This window comes from Opisthocomus hoazin, chromosome 1 (assembly GCF_030867145.1).
Source record: "Opisthocomus hoazin isolate bOpiHoa1 chromosome 1, bOpiHoa1.hap1, whole genome shotgun sequence".
In the NCBI taxonomy this organism is placed as follows: Eukaryota; Metazoa; Chordata; class Aves; order Opisthocomiformes; family Opisthocomidae; genus Opisthocomus; species Opisthocomus hoazin.
In genome coordinates this window covers 111798449-111815853 of record NC_134414.1, presented here as the reverse complement: position 1 = coordinate 111815853, position 17405 = coordinate 111798449, and positions in this window count along the sequence as shown.

Here is a 17405-nt window from a genome sequence, read left to right as displayed (position 1 = left end):
CCTTCCTTGTTTTATAGCAAAGTTACGTACTGGCTTGATTTACTCAGGACTGTATTTTAAAGTCTACCTGAAGAGGATAAGATCTGTAATTCTTTTGAGGTCTTTAATGCTCTTGAAATACAAAACGTCCTAAATGAAGCTGGATCATCTATTTAAGAATTTTCCATGCAGATATGGAAATCTGCAGGTGCTATGAAACCTGCAGCTTTACTGTCAACACTCTGCCTGTTCTTAGTAGTGTGCCAACCTTACTGAAACTGCCCATGGTCTGAGATGAGTGATGAACATTTCTGGTCAATCAGGGAATGTTACTGCAAGATCTTTCTATTCGCATGTTTTGGTGTTACAGATAATGAACATTATGATCTTCTATCATCACGTTTATGTAGGAGACCTTATTAAAACTCTGAAGCTGAATTGCTGGTTTTTATATGTTTACACGTTGAGAGACTTCTCCTGAAGTGAGTAATGGCACTTAGTGTTCAATGGGCATACTTTTTCATGTTTACAGTATTTAGACCTTTGAAAAACATGTTGTCTAAAGTGTCACTTATTACAGACAGCTGCGGGGGAGGGAAAGAGGAAAGAACAAATAATACCATTTGTTTTCATGCTCTGTGACAATACCTTCTGTACACATTTTCAAAATGCACACTCCTCTAGTGCCTTTACACTGTTGAGACAGCTAAACCACTCGTTTGGGGATATTTTGGCAGTAGCTGATTTACAGCTAACAGAACCAGGTAGTACTTTACAAGGTTTTTCCAAATATTAATACTGACGTGCAGAAAACAGACCCCACAATCTGTAAGATTGTAAAGTAGGTATGTTTATTCGGCGCTGGGCAGCACGAGGGGTAGTCCCACCAAAGTCGTGTGTGCTGAGCAGCAACTTGTCTCTTCAATTTATACAATCAAATATTACATGTACTTTAGATTTCCCAATACGCCTATACATATGCATATATCCTCATTTCATATCAAAATCAGTTCCAAGAAATAATTTCCATATTATGATTAGTTCCAAGAAGTAATTTCCATAGACTCCTCCCAGCTGTGCTCGCACAGTGTCTCCTAGTGGTGTTCGTTGGGGGTCCCTAGATGAAGACCCATCCTCTTCATCACGGTGTCCGCTGATTGACCTTTGTTTCTGCACAAACTCAGTTCTCTTCTGGCTCCCATCCATACAGCAGGGTCAGTCTTGACCAGTTCTAGGCGACCCCCAGCCCCTATCAGGAACCAACCCCTTTGTATCGAGATGCAAGACTCTCTGTTTCAGTTAATTTAGACAATAGATAAGCACTATCAGTTTTTTAAATGCACAGCAAATATTAGGTAATGCCACTTCTATTAAAATCCCTTTTAACCCCTTCCTTCAATATGAAATTTATTTTTACTTACTACTGCAGGTTTCCTTCTAGGCAGGTTAGCACAAAACTTAGCCAAAGCTAATTTAGTTTCAAGAACTCAATCTAGAGGGGCTGAGAGGTGATACCAGTGTGGATGTACGACAATGTGTTAAGAAAAGGTAAACTGATTGTGAACATAAAGCAGATTTCAGTGACCAGCAGCCAAGCTGTCTCAGGAAAGAAAATTTTAAGGCCACATTTTGCCACCTAAGCTTATTTTGTTTTATCTTTGTCCAAAATCCAATTCTAAAACAACACATAGTGAAGAAACATTAAACCCTTCCTATGTCAAAGAGAAAGTCTGTGTTAACAGAAAGTACTATTTCTGGCCTCCCCATTACTAGAGAGGCGTGGACACACTGGAGAGAGTACGACAAAGGGCCACAAAGACAATTGAGGGACTGGAGCATCTCTCCTGTGAAGAAACACTGGAACATCTGGGACTATTCAGCCTGGAGAAGAGAAGGCTTGGGGGGGGGGAACTCATCAGTATGTATAAATATCTGTAAGGAAGATGTAAAGACAGCTGAGCCAGGCTCTTCTCAGTGGTGCCCAGTGACAGGGCAAGAGACACTGGGCACAAACTGAAACACAGGAGGCTCCATCTCAACATGACAAAACTTTTTTTTCACTGTGAGAATGTCTGAGCACTGACATAGGTATTCCAGGGAGGTTATGGAAACTCCGTACTTGGAGATATTCAAAAGCCATCCGGACATGGGCTCAGGCAACTCTAGACACTAGGCAGCCCTGCTTGAGCAGGATGCTTGGACCAGAGGACCTCCAGAGGTCCCTTCCAACCTCAGTCATTCTATGATTCTGTGATTCTGTGAAATGCTGTGTAACTAAATTCTGTTAATTCTCAGTAATGTCTTTTTGTTTTGTTTTAAAGAACTTAGAAGTAACCCACTGCTCTTTGAATGGAAAGTTGTCATTTTCACATACTGCTCAAAATTCCTTCTTCACGTTTCAAAGAAAACTATTACAAAAGAGGAAATTTGTGCATGTGACCCTAATGACATATAGGTTTGGCATTACAAACTTTTTATTTTCTCCGTAGTTCTAAAGATCTTTTTTGGTACCAATCTCACTGTGAGGTTACAAGAAACTTATATTTGATAATAGTCAAACCAATGGCCGATAAAGACTAGTGAAAGTTTTTCATTTTTTAATTTAAGAGACATAAGCCATTAGGTTTCTCAAAACAGTGGATGGATGGCAATACACACACAAAAAAGTAATTTAATTTTAAAATATTGCATTGTCCATAGAACTCAAATGGAACCAGTTCTTGGATAGCAAACCTGGCACATTTTGTATGATGAGGCTTTTCAAAGGTCGCCTACCTGAAGCTCCTAAGTATGGATACCTAAGGCTTGACTTGGGATAGGCAATCAAGCAGAAAACTGATGAGAAAGAGGGAGAGCTTTTAAACTTCCCCTAATACTGTCAGATCCTTAACAGTTTAAACAATAACTTCTGTGCAAAGCATTTGCTTGTGCATTTTTAAATGAAAAAATCCCATCATGTCAGAAAATGTTTGAACAGCTTTGTTTCCCTCTTTTCCTACCTGGAAATTACAAAACAGTGAATGCTGCTGACTCAAGCACAGTGAAGTAAATTAACTCTTAGAAAAACATATGGCTTTGCAAACATACGTCTTCAAATATTTTAAGATATAGGCTGCAAAGTATTGAAAAGAGCCACGTGTAGTATATAGTTTATGCCTGCAGTTCCATAGCAGCATTAGTATAAAATCTGAACTAGTATTTTAAATCAGTATTTGTGTCAAAGTCTAGAAAGAACAGATTAGACCCCATATGCATTCCTTGTACATTAAACTGGCTGCAAACAACAGCAGATTTCTAAAAGACTTGAAGAAGTATTATCTTGCACTAATTTTGTTTCTTTGCATTTTAATGATTTGAATATAAAATTTCAATGGATTTATATCCAATTTGAAATGTAATGTTTGAGATGTGACAGCAGACGTCTATGGGGGTTTTCATACAGTAAAATCTATGTATGAAAGTATGATTCTAGGATTATAGAATGCTTTGGGTTGGAAGAGACCTTTAGAGGTCATCTAGCCCAACACCCCTTCAATGAGCAGGGACATCTTCAACTAGATCAATTTGCTCAAAGCCCCCTTCAGCTTGGCCTTGAATGTTTCTAGGAATGGGTCCTCCACTACCTCTCTGGGCAACTGTCATGTTAAAAGGGGTAAAGCAGTCTGATAATCGGTAAAAGGAAAGCTCTTCCATTGAGGCATGAGGTTCAGAGCTGAATCCTCTTACGTTCTAAACTCACTCTCAGAGAGGAGCCAAGGTGTGGCTGGATCTACTCCTAGTCCCAGATTTGGTCAATGGTTTATGTCAAAGGGTTAAGTGTGTAGCCACTTATCAGATTCAACTTGTCTGTCAGAGCCCCTCCAAGGACTTTGACTGAAACAGTTTCACAAAGTTGAAACAATAGGTAATTTATTCAAGCGACAGTTATCACAGATTCGGGATTGCCGTTGATAAATGCACTATCTACAAAAGTTGAGCTCAAAGGTAATGGATTAGTACTTTAGTTAACAATGTGTTCCTGGGGATACATCTGACAAAGTCAGAGGAGCGACTCTTTCCAAAAAGGCATCCCTTCTTGTGGCGGAAGAGAGGTTCAGACCCGTCAACCCGTCCATCAGGTAAGGTTCTTTCTTGGCTCCTCCTTCCAAAGAGAGATTTCAAGGGCCAATTTTTAAACGTTTGAAAATATTTTTGTGAGGTGGGACTAAGTCAATTATTGTGTGCTCATTGGCTCTTGGCACGGAATATTGTGTTGTCACAAGCAGGACTCTGCAGTTTGACACGCCTATGGAGCAGACACCTTGGTATGTTCATCCGTGGGCCATCTGTTCTTTATCCAAAGCAACCTCTGGCTGCACGGCCTCCACCTTACCCCACAGATCACTTGATTTACAGTGATGGGCTATCCCACCTTACTTCTGTCTGACAAGATAAGCGTAAGTTAATTGCTCCATTTGTTAACTTCGGTTCTTGGTGCCTGAGTCAGAGCATGTCTCTCATCTTGCATTGACAAGTCCAGCAAGGCCATCGACTACAACAACCCACTCCAATGTTTCACCACCCTTACTGTAAAAAATTTCTGCCTTATATCCAGTCTAAATCTACTCTCCCTTGGTTTAAAACCATTACTCCTTGTCCTGTCACAACAGCCCTTGCTGAAAATATTGTCCCCGTCTTTCCTATAGGCCCCCTTCAGGTACTGAAAGGCTGCAATAAGGTCTCCCCGCAGCCTTCTCTTCCCCAGGCTGAACAGCCCCAACTCTCTCAACCTCTCCTCATAGGAGAGGTGTTCCAACCCTCGAATCATTTTCGCCGTCCTCCTCTGGACCCACTCCAACAGCTCTGTGTCCTTCTTATGTGGAGCTCTCCAGAGCTGAACACGGAACTCCAGGTGAGATCTCACTAGAGCAGAGTAGAGGGGCAGAATCACCTCCTTTGACCTGCTGCCCACGCTTCTTTTGATGCAGCGCAGGATATGGTTGGCCTTCTGGGCTGCAAGCGCACATTGCCGGCTCATGTCCAGCTTTTTATCCACCAGTATCCCCAAGTCCTTCTCAGCAGGCCTACTCTCAATCCCTTCATTCCCCAGCCTGTATTGATAGCGGGGGTTGCCCCAATCCAGATGCAGGACCTTGCACTTGGTGTTGTTGAACCTCGAGAGCTTCACACAGGCTCACCTCTCCATCTTGTCCAGGTCCCTCTGGATGGCATCTTGTCATTCTGGTGTGTCAACTGTCCCACTCATCTTGGTGTCGTCTGCAAACTTGCTGAGGGTGCATTCGATCTCGTTGTCTGTATCATTGATGAAAATATTAAAGAGCACCTGTCCCAGTACAGACCCCTGAGGGACACCACTTGTCACTGACTTTCATTTGGATATCAAGCCATTGACCACTGCCCTCTGGATGTGACATTCCAAACGATTCCTTACCCACCAGAGAGTCCACCCATCAAATCCATATCTTCCCAATTTAGAGAGAAGGATACTTTGGGGGACCATGTTGAAGGCTTTACAGAAGTCCAGATAAATCATATCTGTTGCTTTTCCCTTGTCCACTGATTCAGTCACTCCACCATAGAACACCACTAGGTTGGTCAGGCAGGACTTGCCCTTGGTGGAGCCATGCTGGCTGTCTCGAATCACCTCCCTGTCCTCCCTGTGCCTTAGCAGAGCTTCTAGGAGGATCTGTTCCATGATCATCTCAGGCACAGAGATGAGGCTGACAGGTTGGTAGTCCCCAGGGTCCCCCTTTCTATCTTTTTTAAAAATGGACAGAATGCTTCCCTTCTTTCAGTCACCAGGGACTTTGCCTGACTGCCAAGACCTTTCAAATATCACAGAGAGTGGCTTGACAGTGAAATCAGCCAGTTCCCTCAGGACTCTGAGATGCATCTCTTTAGGTCCCATAGGCTTATGTATGTTCATGTTCCTCAGGTAGTCATGAACCCGATCTTCCCTTACAGTGGGAGGGGCTTTGCCCCTCTGGTCTTCATCTTGCAATCCATCGACTCGGGAGGGGTGAGGAGAGAGGTTGCCAGTGAAGACTGAGACATGCATTATTAGATTGGGTCTGCCTATTCCTTGCAACGTCACCACCCAAAACTGGAAGGAGGGAGGAAAATATAAGCTGTGCCTCAGATTCCCTCACTAGCCACCCCAAGGCCCTGAAGTCTCTGAATCACCCTTGGGCTATGTACTGAAACTTCAGCCCCACCCACGTGGAAGAGCAGTAACGGGTAGTATTCCGAGGGTCGCACCAGGCTTGGAAGTTTGCCTATGATATCTCTAACCTGGGCTCCTTGGAGGCAGCAGACTTCCCTATGAGGAGGGTCTGCCCGGCATATTGGACCCTCTGTTCCCCTCAGAAGAGAGTGTCCTACAACTATGACCTGTCTTTTCTTCGTTGTGGAGGTGGTAGTGATATGGGGGGGTGGGTCTTTAGGATCTCCACTCCTCCAGCGTGGATGGATTGACACCTACATTGTCCACTCAGTGGTCCTCCACAGCTAAAGCCTCATACCTGTTGTGCAGAGGCACCTGGGGAGGCATGGGTGGCAAGGAGATGGTTCACTTGCTGTCCCAGTTATGGACTTGTTTCCACTCGCCACTTCCCTTTAAGACCCTGCTTACGTCCAGGTGGGGGGAGAACACTGGATCCCTTAGATCACAGCCTTTTTCTGGTGACTGTCCCTGTTCAGGTTTTAGGGAGGTGAGAGTATGGTTCCACTAGCCTATCTCTCGCTCAGACTCCCTGATGCTCCTTAGTCTATCTACTTTGTCTCTTAGCTCTGCCACCAGGCCCAGTAGATAGTCCAGCTGATCACACCTTACACAGCTGTTCTCTCCCCTGCCATCCATTTCCAGTGCAAGCTGGTGGCACTCCCTGCAGCCGGAGACCTGTACGGCTGTCTTTCCCTGGGAGCTCAGTCTGGGTTGATACCTCCTTTCAGGCAAGTGTAGAGGATGCAGCCTTCTGCCGGGTGGATACCATGGCTAGGCTCCCTCTCATCGAATGGACTTATTGAACTTATCTCTTGATATCGGAGAGAGACTTCGCCCTTCTCCGCATGACCTGTCTGCATGAACTGCCCCCTAGACCGCCCTACCACACCTGGACTGACATGTCACACCCTGTTTTCTCCTTCTATAACTTTATAATGCTACATTAAACATTACAGTAAATTCTTTTATTGATACTTAGTATGATCTTTCTTCTTTTTTTATTTTTTAATTCCCTTCCAGTGTTGGTGATTTTCATTTGCAGTTTTTTGAGATATTATTCATTCTTGCTAAATTAAAAGATTTATAATTCACTGAAAGAAGATAAACAGGCATATTCTTGATCTTAGTTATATTCCAAAATTTATTCCCTGTGATTCTGCTGGTGTCTTGCTCCTCGTAGTCATCTTGTTAGCATTCATTACTTTATTTTACACAAAATCATACAAAAAGTCAGTAGGCCAAGAAATTACATACCTGTGTTCACAATTTGTGTAGAACTGTTTGGTGTTGGGTTGGGTATACTTAACCTGTATATGAGAAAAATACAGAACCTAGTGTTCATTCTCTCTATGTTCATGTCAATTCAGTGAAGATTTCCACCTAATCAGCTTCCATTTGGCATTCTTTTATCTGCTACTTTGCATGTAACTTACAAAGTACTCTTGCACCAAGGAAAGAAACAAATACAAAGCAACTTACAGCCTAAGAAGCAGATCAAGTGACAACTAATCGGATATTAGAACTTCCAAGAAGACTTAGGAAGCAGTTTATATTAAAAGCGCTTACATGTTGCTTGGTATTATCCCTAAAGCTTTACACAGGGCACCTACAGTTTTAAACACAGCATGAGCAGCTTTTCAAAACTTTCTTAGGTCATATGTTTTCCATCAATCATCTCCCCAGATATCTGTCACTACCTTTCAACACCCTTTTAGAAGCCACTTCTTCCCTCTCCCCTCCTATAACACATAAGATATGGTAGAAACAGTTCAACAAGCTGTGGAGTTACCCAAGTGAGTTATGCTGAGGCCAGCAGTACAGTAGATCCTGACTCAGGAACCCAGTGATTTGAATCAGAGAACAGGAAGATCTAAGTCATGCAAATGATAAAACCACCCTTTCCTTTGGCAGTTGCACAAGAAGACCTTGGCACATGAGGGAAGACTGCTCTCTTACATCTCAGAGATTGTTTTCAGAATCAATTTAGTCTGTCGTTTTTGAAAAACTGCTCTCTTCACAGGTTGTACTTCTGTAAGTACAGGTTATGTACTACTCTTTTATCTCATAAAGTTTCATCCAACATTTTTTCTACCTTCTATAAATTTTGAATTTTAAAATAGATGCTGTAATTTCAAGCACATTTTTTTAAAGAATGCGTTGAAGAAAATCCTCATTAACAAAAAATTCCTGAATTAATTTTGCTACTTTCTAAAGTCTTTTTCAATCAAAAAGTTCTTGTTTAATTAAGATTCCTTCCACAGCCTTGAAATGCTCTATGAGGTTCATGGTATGCCTAGAATAGATATAGTTCCCTCCAGAACCTGGAAAAAAAATATTAGTTAAAAAAAGCAGCAGGTGACAGAAATTTTGTTGAAGTGATAAGCATAGGATGGTTAACAATATTTTTGCCACAGCTTTTCATTACTAGATATTGATTTTTCAGAATGAAAAATTCCTTTCAGGCATATGCTGACTTCAAAAATAGCAGATGCCCTTTTCAGGACTAACAAGAGAAGAAGAATTCTTAAGAATAATCACTAAACAAATGACTGAAAAATAAAGAGTTGTGTTCAAGTCTTTGTATTTCCCAGGCTAGAAAAGCCACTTAAGCATGTATGCCTTAAGAGATACGGGAGGATTCCTTTGTTGTGCAAATTGTTGATTTCTGTAAAGCAGAAGAAGTGTTCATTTTTGCTTCTAGCTTCTTATGCTTGCTATGGAATGCCTGGTATTCATCACAACCCAAAGCATATTCCAGAAGTCTCAAGAACGTGCTTGTACAATGGGAGAACTACCTCTGTATAGCTATTGTAACCTGTGCAGAAAGAAAATTAGATTCACAGAGAAATGTTTCAGCAGAGGAAGGAACTGTTTCAGTAGCATGCCACAACTATAAGCATATAGAAACATATGTTTCCTAAAATAAGCTGTAATAATTGTGCTATTTCAACAAGCAAATTCTGGATTTTTGGGGAGTTTGTGATTTGCACTGAAACATTGGACTAAGGAAGAAAAATCTTCATTTAAAAATACTGGTTTATAAGGGCATGATTGTTTGTGCTGCCTTAAATTTTTTTCAAATTGCTTACTCTAAAATGACTTCATCAATGTTTATAGTCACACTTCTTCACATCTATCCAGGTGACGTGATGCAATGAACAGGATTTCTGGAATATATTAGAAGCCTTAAGTAGAAGAAAGGGGCATCAAGTTGATGCAATTACATGCAGTTGCTGACTGCCATGAAAACAAAAGGTGCAAATGAATAAATTGTGCTATTTAGGATACAAACTTACACATAGCATTGTCTGTAAATATAACATGTTAAAAAGAGAAATTACAGCCTCTTGAGAAACATTCGTGGAAGTACTACTTTTCTAGTAACACTCTTATGAAAATAAATTAAACAACAGATGGAATGCAGGTGTTCCACCCAGTAGCACTTACCATACTGAAAGCAGTACAGTATATTAATAAAATACGCAGTAAGTTCATAAGATGTATAGTATATTTATTTCTAATTCTTTAACATCTCCAGTGTTGGGGATATCCAGATAATATCCGGATATGTAGCTGTTGTTGAGATTAACTCATTAATTTAGAGTAGGAAACAATTTATTTCCCTTCTTGTTCATATGTCCCTTGGAAAATACTTGAGTCATCAAGAAAGCAAGATAAAACAAAAAAAAAACAAAAAGGAAAGTTTTATAGATTTACAAGGATCAAAGCCCTTTCATAACTATGTAAGAAGAGGCATATTGCTATCAGATATAAAGTGTCATTTCAAAGAGAAAAAAGGTAGTTGATTAAATGTTAAAAATATTTTTTTTCCTTGCCTCTAGACATTTGCTATAAATTTCTAGACATTCACAAACAAGCAAGGGACACATACAGGTCACCATACATTCTTCTGCAGATTAGTTTTCAAAAAGCAGAGACTTGTTTCCCTGCTTCCTTAGCTTAACTGTTCTGTGCAACGGCCCCAGTGTTGCACAGTGACGTCTGCACGAAACAGGCGCATCAGAACTTTATCAACAGCCCTGGTCCTTCATACAGTGTGGCAATGGAAGCAACATGACACCAGGGAATCATGTTGATGTTATCAGTAGCTGCATCTACTGCAATGTCAATTGGTGTGCACAGAAATTGCTTCAGCTGATGTCCAAAAGTGTTTGCAGAAACTCCTTTATTCCACTAAAGCTATCAAATTCCACCCATGGTGTTCCATATTAATTAAGGCACAGATGTACTTTCAGAAATACATGACTGTATTTTTTTTATTTTTGTTTTTAACATATGTCTAGTCTTCTGCTTTCTGAAATATGAAAGATTTCCAAGAACTGCAGCGAAGTCTTGGGTCTAACTTTTTTTGAAGTTGCTTAGTGGTCACTGTAGTATTACATAAAATCAAAAATTACTAAATCAAGTGTGGTTAGAAACATACCAGTCAGCTACTGACACTGATTAATTATGTCAAACACTTAACTTTGTACAGAAAAGGTTAGGTTGCATGCTATTCCTGCTCAATAAATTTAGTTGTACCTAACAGACTCTGTTGATCATAGTTAAAATTCTGAGTACATAGATAGCCAATGAGAAGAAAACTGCTGGCAGATGAAGGACATGAACAAAAAGATGGTGAACCATAGGTCAGTAATTTTGTCGTATAATTATTATAGTAAATTTTCCCCTCAGCTGAAAGATGACACTAATAAACTTCTTTCTAGCTTTCCTGTGGCCAAGTATTCTCCGTTATTTTTTTACATGTAGAGAAAAAAGGTTGCATAATTTCATATGTGTCACCTTATTTGTATCTTTTCCTTTAATTTTGATGGTTGGATGCAAATGTCAAAAGTTTCCAAGTCCCTGCAGCATTTGTTTTGCTTCCAAATTTCATTTTTTAATTAACTTTCATTTTAAAATGCTCATTGGCTTATCACTGTGTTTCCCAGACTGTAGAGTGTCACAAAAAATAATGCTATACTACTTCAAAGTAAAAAGAAACAGAAAAATACATCTTAATTTTTTTTTTATGTCTAAAATGTAGTATCAAAAATACGGAGATTACAGAGTTATTTAAGGATGTGCAATTAACAATCAAATGTATTTAATCCTCTTTCACTATTCTGAACTTTAATACAATAAATCCTTTTGAAATTTTCCATATGACTAACATGATAGTGGTATATTTGCATATGGCTTGCAAATGAACTAAATACAGGATTCACACAGATAAAGCTTACTGAACATTGCAGAGGAAAATTTTCAGGGTCTTAATGTTGTTTCACATTTAACATCAGAAGTGCAAACACACAAGGTCAAGCCCCGATATAAATAGTGAACATGCCAATATTGCTAAACCTTCAGATGTAAAACATCATTAAAACTATTTGCCAGCTTTCAAAAGGTAAACAAATATATTTAATCACTCTTTGAATTACTGTAATGTGTATCTTGACTAACATTTGTTAATGGCTCAGAAAAGTGCTTATTTGCCTGTGCAAAATATAAACTATGTTAAGCACCACAAGGCCTGATTTTTATACCACTCACATGACTGTAAATTTATAATCCTAATAAATCAGAGAAATAATGCTGATGCAGACTCAACGCTGATGATACCTATCAGGTGAACAAATTTAAGAAGTCTTTCTAAATGTGATATTGTTCTTCATTATTTCAGTACAAGCAAAGGTCAGAAAAGAGAAATGAAGAGCAGAACTAGATTGCCTGTTGTGTGAGAAGATGATTAATCATCTACATTTTGGCTGACAGATCAGGGACCTCAGGTTTACCACTGAGGTTTATCTGAGTTTTGGATGAGGGAATATCTTCTACTCTTCTCCCATTTTAAAACTGTTAACTGGGTGGTAAAGACTTTTAATGTACACCGATATGTTACAATAGTATACTAATAATAATGGTATAATAATAATATAATAACCGTAGTGAAGAACAGCCTACAAAATAAATTTGATTCATTTTTATCTGATGTATCTATGAAATTCTACAAAACCCAACCACAGAGCAGTATCTGATTCAGCATTATCTAGCAGTGATACATAACCACAACGTGGATGGTAGTTGAGAAGTGTTCCTTCACTCCTCTTTTCTTACTAAATATACTTGACACATGTTGCTGATTTCTCTCCACTCATTTCAATCTATGGAAATTAATAAAAATAAGGTCAGAATGGTCCCACAAATGTCATCTTACCCATCCCTCTGCCATGGAGAGGTCATAATTGTGTTTTGTTAATTCTGAAATGTTTATCTGACATGTTTTTAAAGTCCAAGAGTGAGACTGGCTTTGGAAATTCTTTCTTTTTCAGCATTTAATTATCCTTATCGTTAGAAAAGTTTTCATCAAGTCCTCTAAATCTTTCTTGTTGATTTTCAAAGCCCTGTTTCTCATTTTATAATCCACTGGCATAGACAGCAAACTATTTTGCTGTTACAACAGTCTTTTCAGGTGTTGGAAGATGCCTGTGACAGAACAGGCATCTCCTTTCTCTTTGAAACCTCTTCTCCAGCTTCCTTGGATATATTTTCCATAACTTTGATCATTTGATCTTCTCTGGATGTTTTTCAATTTGTCTGTATGTTTCTCTTGAAGTGATGAGCTCAAAGTCAAACAGTGTTCTGGGACTCCAAATAGAAAGATCACTTTGTACATAGACAGACTACGCTCCTTTTCATATAACCCAGAAGATATCCTTTTTTGAACATCATCAAACAGTTAACTCAAACTCAATTTATGATCCCTTATAATATTGCATTTGACTTTCCTTAGACTTTTTCCCTGTCACTTCCATAATTTGTCATGCATATTTCTAATTCTGTGTCCTCTAGTGTATTTGCAATCCCTCCTGACTTTGAGTCATCCACAGACTAAATAAGCATATTCCATCATCTAAGTGGCTACTGAAAATACTGAGCGGAATCAGCTCAAGGATGGACCTCTGAGAAACTCCACTTAATACCGTCTTCTAGAATGAGCCATGGATAACTGCTTTCTAAAGTAAGATTTTCTTATTAGTTTTGCCATGATAGTTTCATCTATTTCCTTTCCTCAGTTATGAAGGTATCATTTCAAGGAATAAAGAAAAAATAAAATCAAATTAAAATAAAAATCTTTACTGGTGGACAGATAGATGACAGCTGCTCTTTCTCACCTAAATAGACTGTTCCTTATCCTGTCAGAAAGAAAACTTGGATTTATCTAGAACCTTCTATGTGTTTGTTAAAAATTTCCTTGTCATCTTTCAAGTGTCTACAATTATCCAGTTCCAAGAATTTTGAGGGGGATAGAGGGACAGAATTTTTCCAACAATTGAAAGGCAAGCTAAGATGTCTAAATTCCTCCATATTGCCAACTCACTTTTTAAAGATGCACATGAAGTTTTCCCTTTTCTACTTGTCTGTTGTCTTTCATTTGTCTACAATATCAAATTACTAGCAGTTCCAGATTACTTCAGTTGGTTCTTTAAGTACCTTAGGATGAAGTTTTCTAGACGAAGTCAATCTGAAAGCACCTTATTTCTTTAAACCTCTCATTTTATCTTCTCCTGTTTCAGGGCGAGCATGACCCATTACTGAAAAAAAAGCATAGATTTTTTTACAAGGACTAATACAAAAATTATTAGACATTTCACAGTTGTCAGCATCAGCTTTCTTTTATTGCTGAGCAGCAGACCAATTGCTTGGTTCTCATCTTGGTACTAACAAATATTTCTTGATATGCTTGACACCTCTTGTTAGTTGCACCTCAGTTTGAGCTTTCATATTTCTTTTCCACTATTTTTTTCTTTACTTCTTTGTGTTCATCCTCTTTAACCAGACTGGATATCTGTTTGCTGACATTATCTGCTTACATCTGAGCTCGACAGAGCTCTTGGATTCCTTAAATTGATTTCTTAACGCACATTATCCCCTTCCTCTGCATTAAAATAATTTGTGATGAAATTCCCACTGTCATTTCTTTGAGGAACACTAAGATCTATATAATTATTCTTACTGTTAGACAAACTTTTTTTTTTTTTCTTCCTTTGAGTTTACTAGGATGATATAGCTCCTAATCCTTTTTGCAGTTATAAACTAAGCAGAGAACAAAATCTATATTCCTACCACACCAGAAAAACTTGCTTTACCATGATTAAACTCAGATTCAACTCACAGAGTCAGCATCTCCCACATTTCAAAACTAAGCTTGTTTTCCATTGTCACAGTGTCTTTCACAATCATACGATGAGTTCTTTAAATTCTGCAGCACTTTGTTGCAGCGTAGACGCTCTATTGCGAAGCACAGTTCCTATTTCCGTCCGTACACAGAATGTATTTTCTTAGATTCAGTTTAGAGTACTTCAACATTTTATATATATTCTTTGTTCTGGAAAGCTTCATTTTTTTATTATCAGTAAATTTTTTGCCTTAAGGGAAAACACTTCCCATTCAGATCCACTTACTTTCTTTATGTCTAACCAGGAAAGAAAAAAAACTATGACTGATGTCATTTTAAGCTAAATAAACTTCAACTGATTTAAAGGAAACTCCATTAGTTAGGTGTCACTGACAGCTGAACCAATTTCGCTTCACTCGCAATTTTAGAATATTTTTGCAGCTTGAATTTAAAATGTGGTATAGTTCACTTAAACGCATTTTTTAAAAATTCACTGGAAATAAATGAAGTTTTGCTATCGTTCAAGCATAATAGCAAGGAAATTAAAACTTCATGATTGTTCATTTATATAAACAGTACTGAGGAAAGGACATGGCTTGCAGGTTATGTTTGATATTCAAGTATTAAGGTCATCAAGAACAAATCATGTTGAAAAAACAGAATTTACTATTGGTGCAAACTTAGAATACCTCCACATGCATTTGTTTTATCTCTGCTTTTGAACTATTTCTTGTATTTCTTTGTTCTTATAATAAGTCCATATTCGAAAGAACGCTTCAGTCATGCACAAGGGACTTCAGCATGCATGTGTTTGAATGACCTTTCGTAAATGGAAATAATTTACTGAACTGAAATCATAGTGAATGCTGAAAATCCTGATATAATTCAATTAAACCTTCTACAAAAATTTGGTGATTTTTATAGGCTCAATGAGAAAATTATCCTTTAAGATAAGTAATAAAATAGTAATTGGCAGAAAATCTGAAGGCTACGAAAAATATCAAGTAAATAGAACTGCTGGTGAAGAAAATGTTTCCCACAGTATTAATGTCCCTGCTTAAAAGTCACCAATAACTCAATAAATAACTTCTACCCACATCCAAACCATTTTCTATCCTTTGTACATTATGTGGCTGCTGATCTCTATGATTTTTCTGTATGACATTTATCTTCACTACTGAGGAAAGACAGAATAACTCAAGAGTATTTTTGACACAAGATTTATTTCACCGTTCCTCTCCAGCACAGGTAAATGTCATTGCAGAGATCAGCTACTGTTTACACTCACAGAGCAGTGGAAACAGACTTCTGGCTATTTGTACATTGCATTTTAAAGTGCTGTCACTTAAATAATATCTTAATATGAATGAAGTTCATAATGTTCCCTTATCTGTGGGTTGGTAGGTTTTCAAAAGCACGTTGCAAAATGAAACGAGAACAGTCACTTGCTGAGTAAGAAATCACGCTAATTCTCTGATCCTTCATGTCATCTAGCATCCTGCCTTTCTTTGAGCCCTGTACTGGCACCTGATTCTGCTGGTTGTCAAACCAGCTTGTATCACCTCTGGAGAGTTTGAGAACAGTGTGTTTTGATCCATCTTCCTACCCAAACAGTAAGACAAGCACTCAAGCACTACATTCCAACAGCGAATTTCCCTACCGGGCCAAACATGCTGTCAATGTTATTTTGCCTACTTGACCAGAAATACAGAAGTCACATATCCATGGTTTTTTTTGCAGAATAAAAGCAGAAATAATTCTGTTATTGTAATTTAAAACATCCAGAAAATAAGAGGCCCAGGAGAACTGTAATCCAGTCTGTTTTCTCAGGAGTCTGCAGAAGAGCCGAGCCCAGCCCTCCCAGGCTGCAAGAAGAGATTCCCAGGCACTACTGCAGGCAGAAGACTGTGTCAGGGTGTGTTGGTGCATAAAACTAGGGCAAGATTAATAATTTTTCTGCTGCTTTTCTGGTTAGCTGACTGTTTCTGTTTGTCTGCCACACACATACCATGGTATAACATGAAACACAGCTTCCTGTCATTCAGCTACCAATGAGGTAGTTCTTACAACTCAAAATCCTGACCAGACATAGGAGTGTTATGACGCAGCTTCAGGTGTCTCTTGCATGAATCATCTAAACACAGCTTTTTTTATTATGGTCCTGAGTTAACAATTGTTATTATGTCCTTCTACTTTAACATCGTTTCACGTAGCTCTAATATAATGCTGTCAGATGGTTCTGCAGTTTAGAGACAAGCATACTGAAAACATGTAACATCAATCAACTTTTTATAGGAAAGATTTTATTGAAATATTGACAGACCAATCACCTGCTGTAAATAGCTCATCATCTTATCTGTGGGGAAATGTCAGAGCTACCTTTTCGCATACTGTATATTCTACATTTCTCACTTCTGAGAGCTCAAAGAAAGCACCAACAAACCAAACCAAATTACATTCTTAACCTCATTTCAGTTAATATGCACTTTTCTGAAGATAAATAAAGATTAAATGCTGACAGTGGTGAGATATGATTTCCTAAGCAATAGGTAGTGTGTGAAAGAGATGAAATCATAAAGGAGCCTGCAGAATTACGGAATCACACAAGGGTAGGGGTTGGAAGAAGGGAGGACCAGACTGATAGTGCAGTCCTGAGGACTGCTGTGTAATGGCACAGGTTAAAGCAAGAGTTTAGATTGTGTAAAGGGTAAGCCCACATAGATGAAAAACAGAAATAGTGATAATTTAAAGACATATCTGTTGCTTTTATGTCTCACCCCTCAACAAAACTTCGTCAGCCACCAAATTACCTGATATTGAGGATCAGTAAGATACTTAAGAATCACTAAGAAACAAAGGAAAAAGTCATGTTTTGAAAGTATTATTGCAAAGGGGTTAAAGTGTGCTGTCTTTTGTGAGCACTGCGTTTTCACAGAGATCAGTGAAGTTACATGAGAGATGAGTTATAGAGATAATTTGCAATTCAGTGTACCTTGTAATTCACAAATTTTGAGATGGATTTAG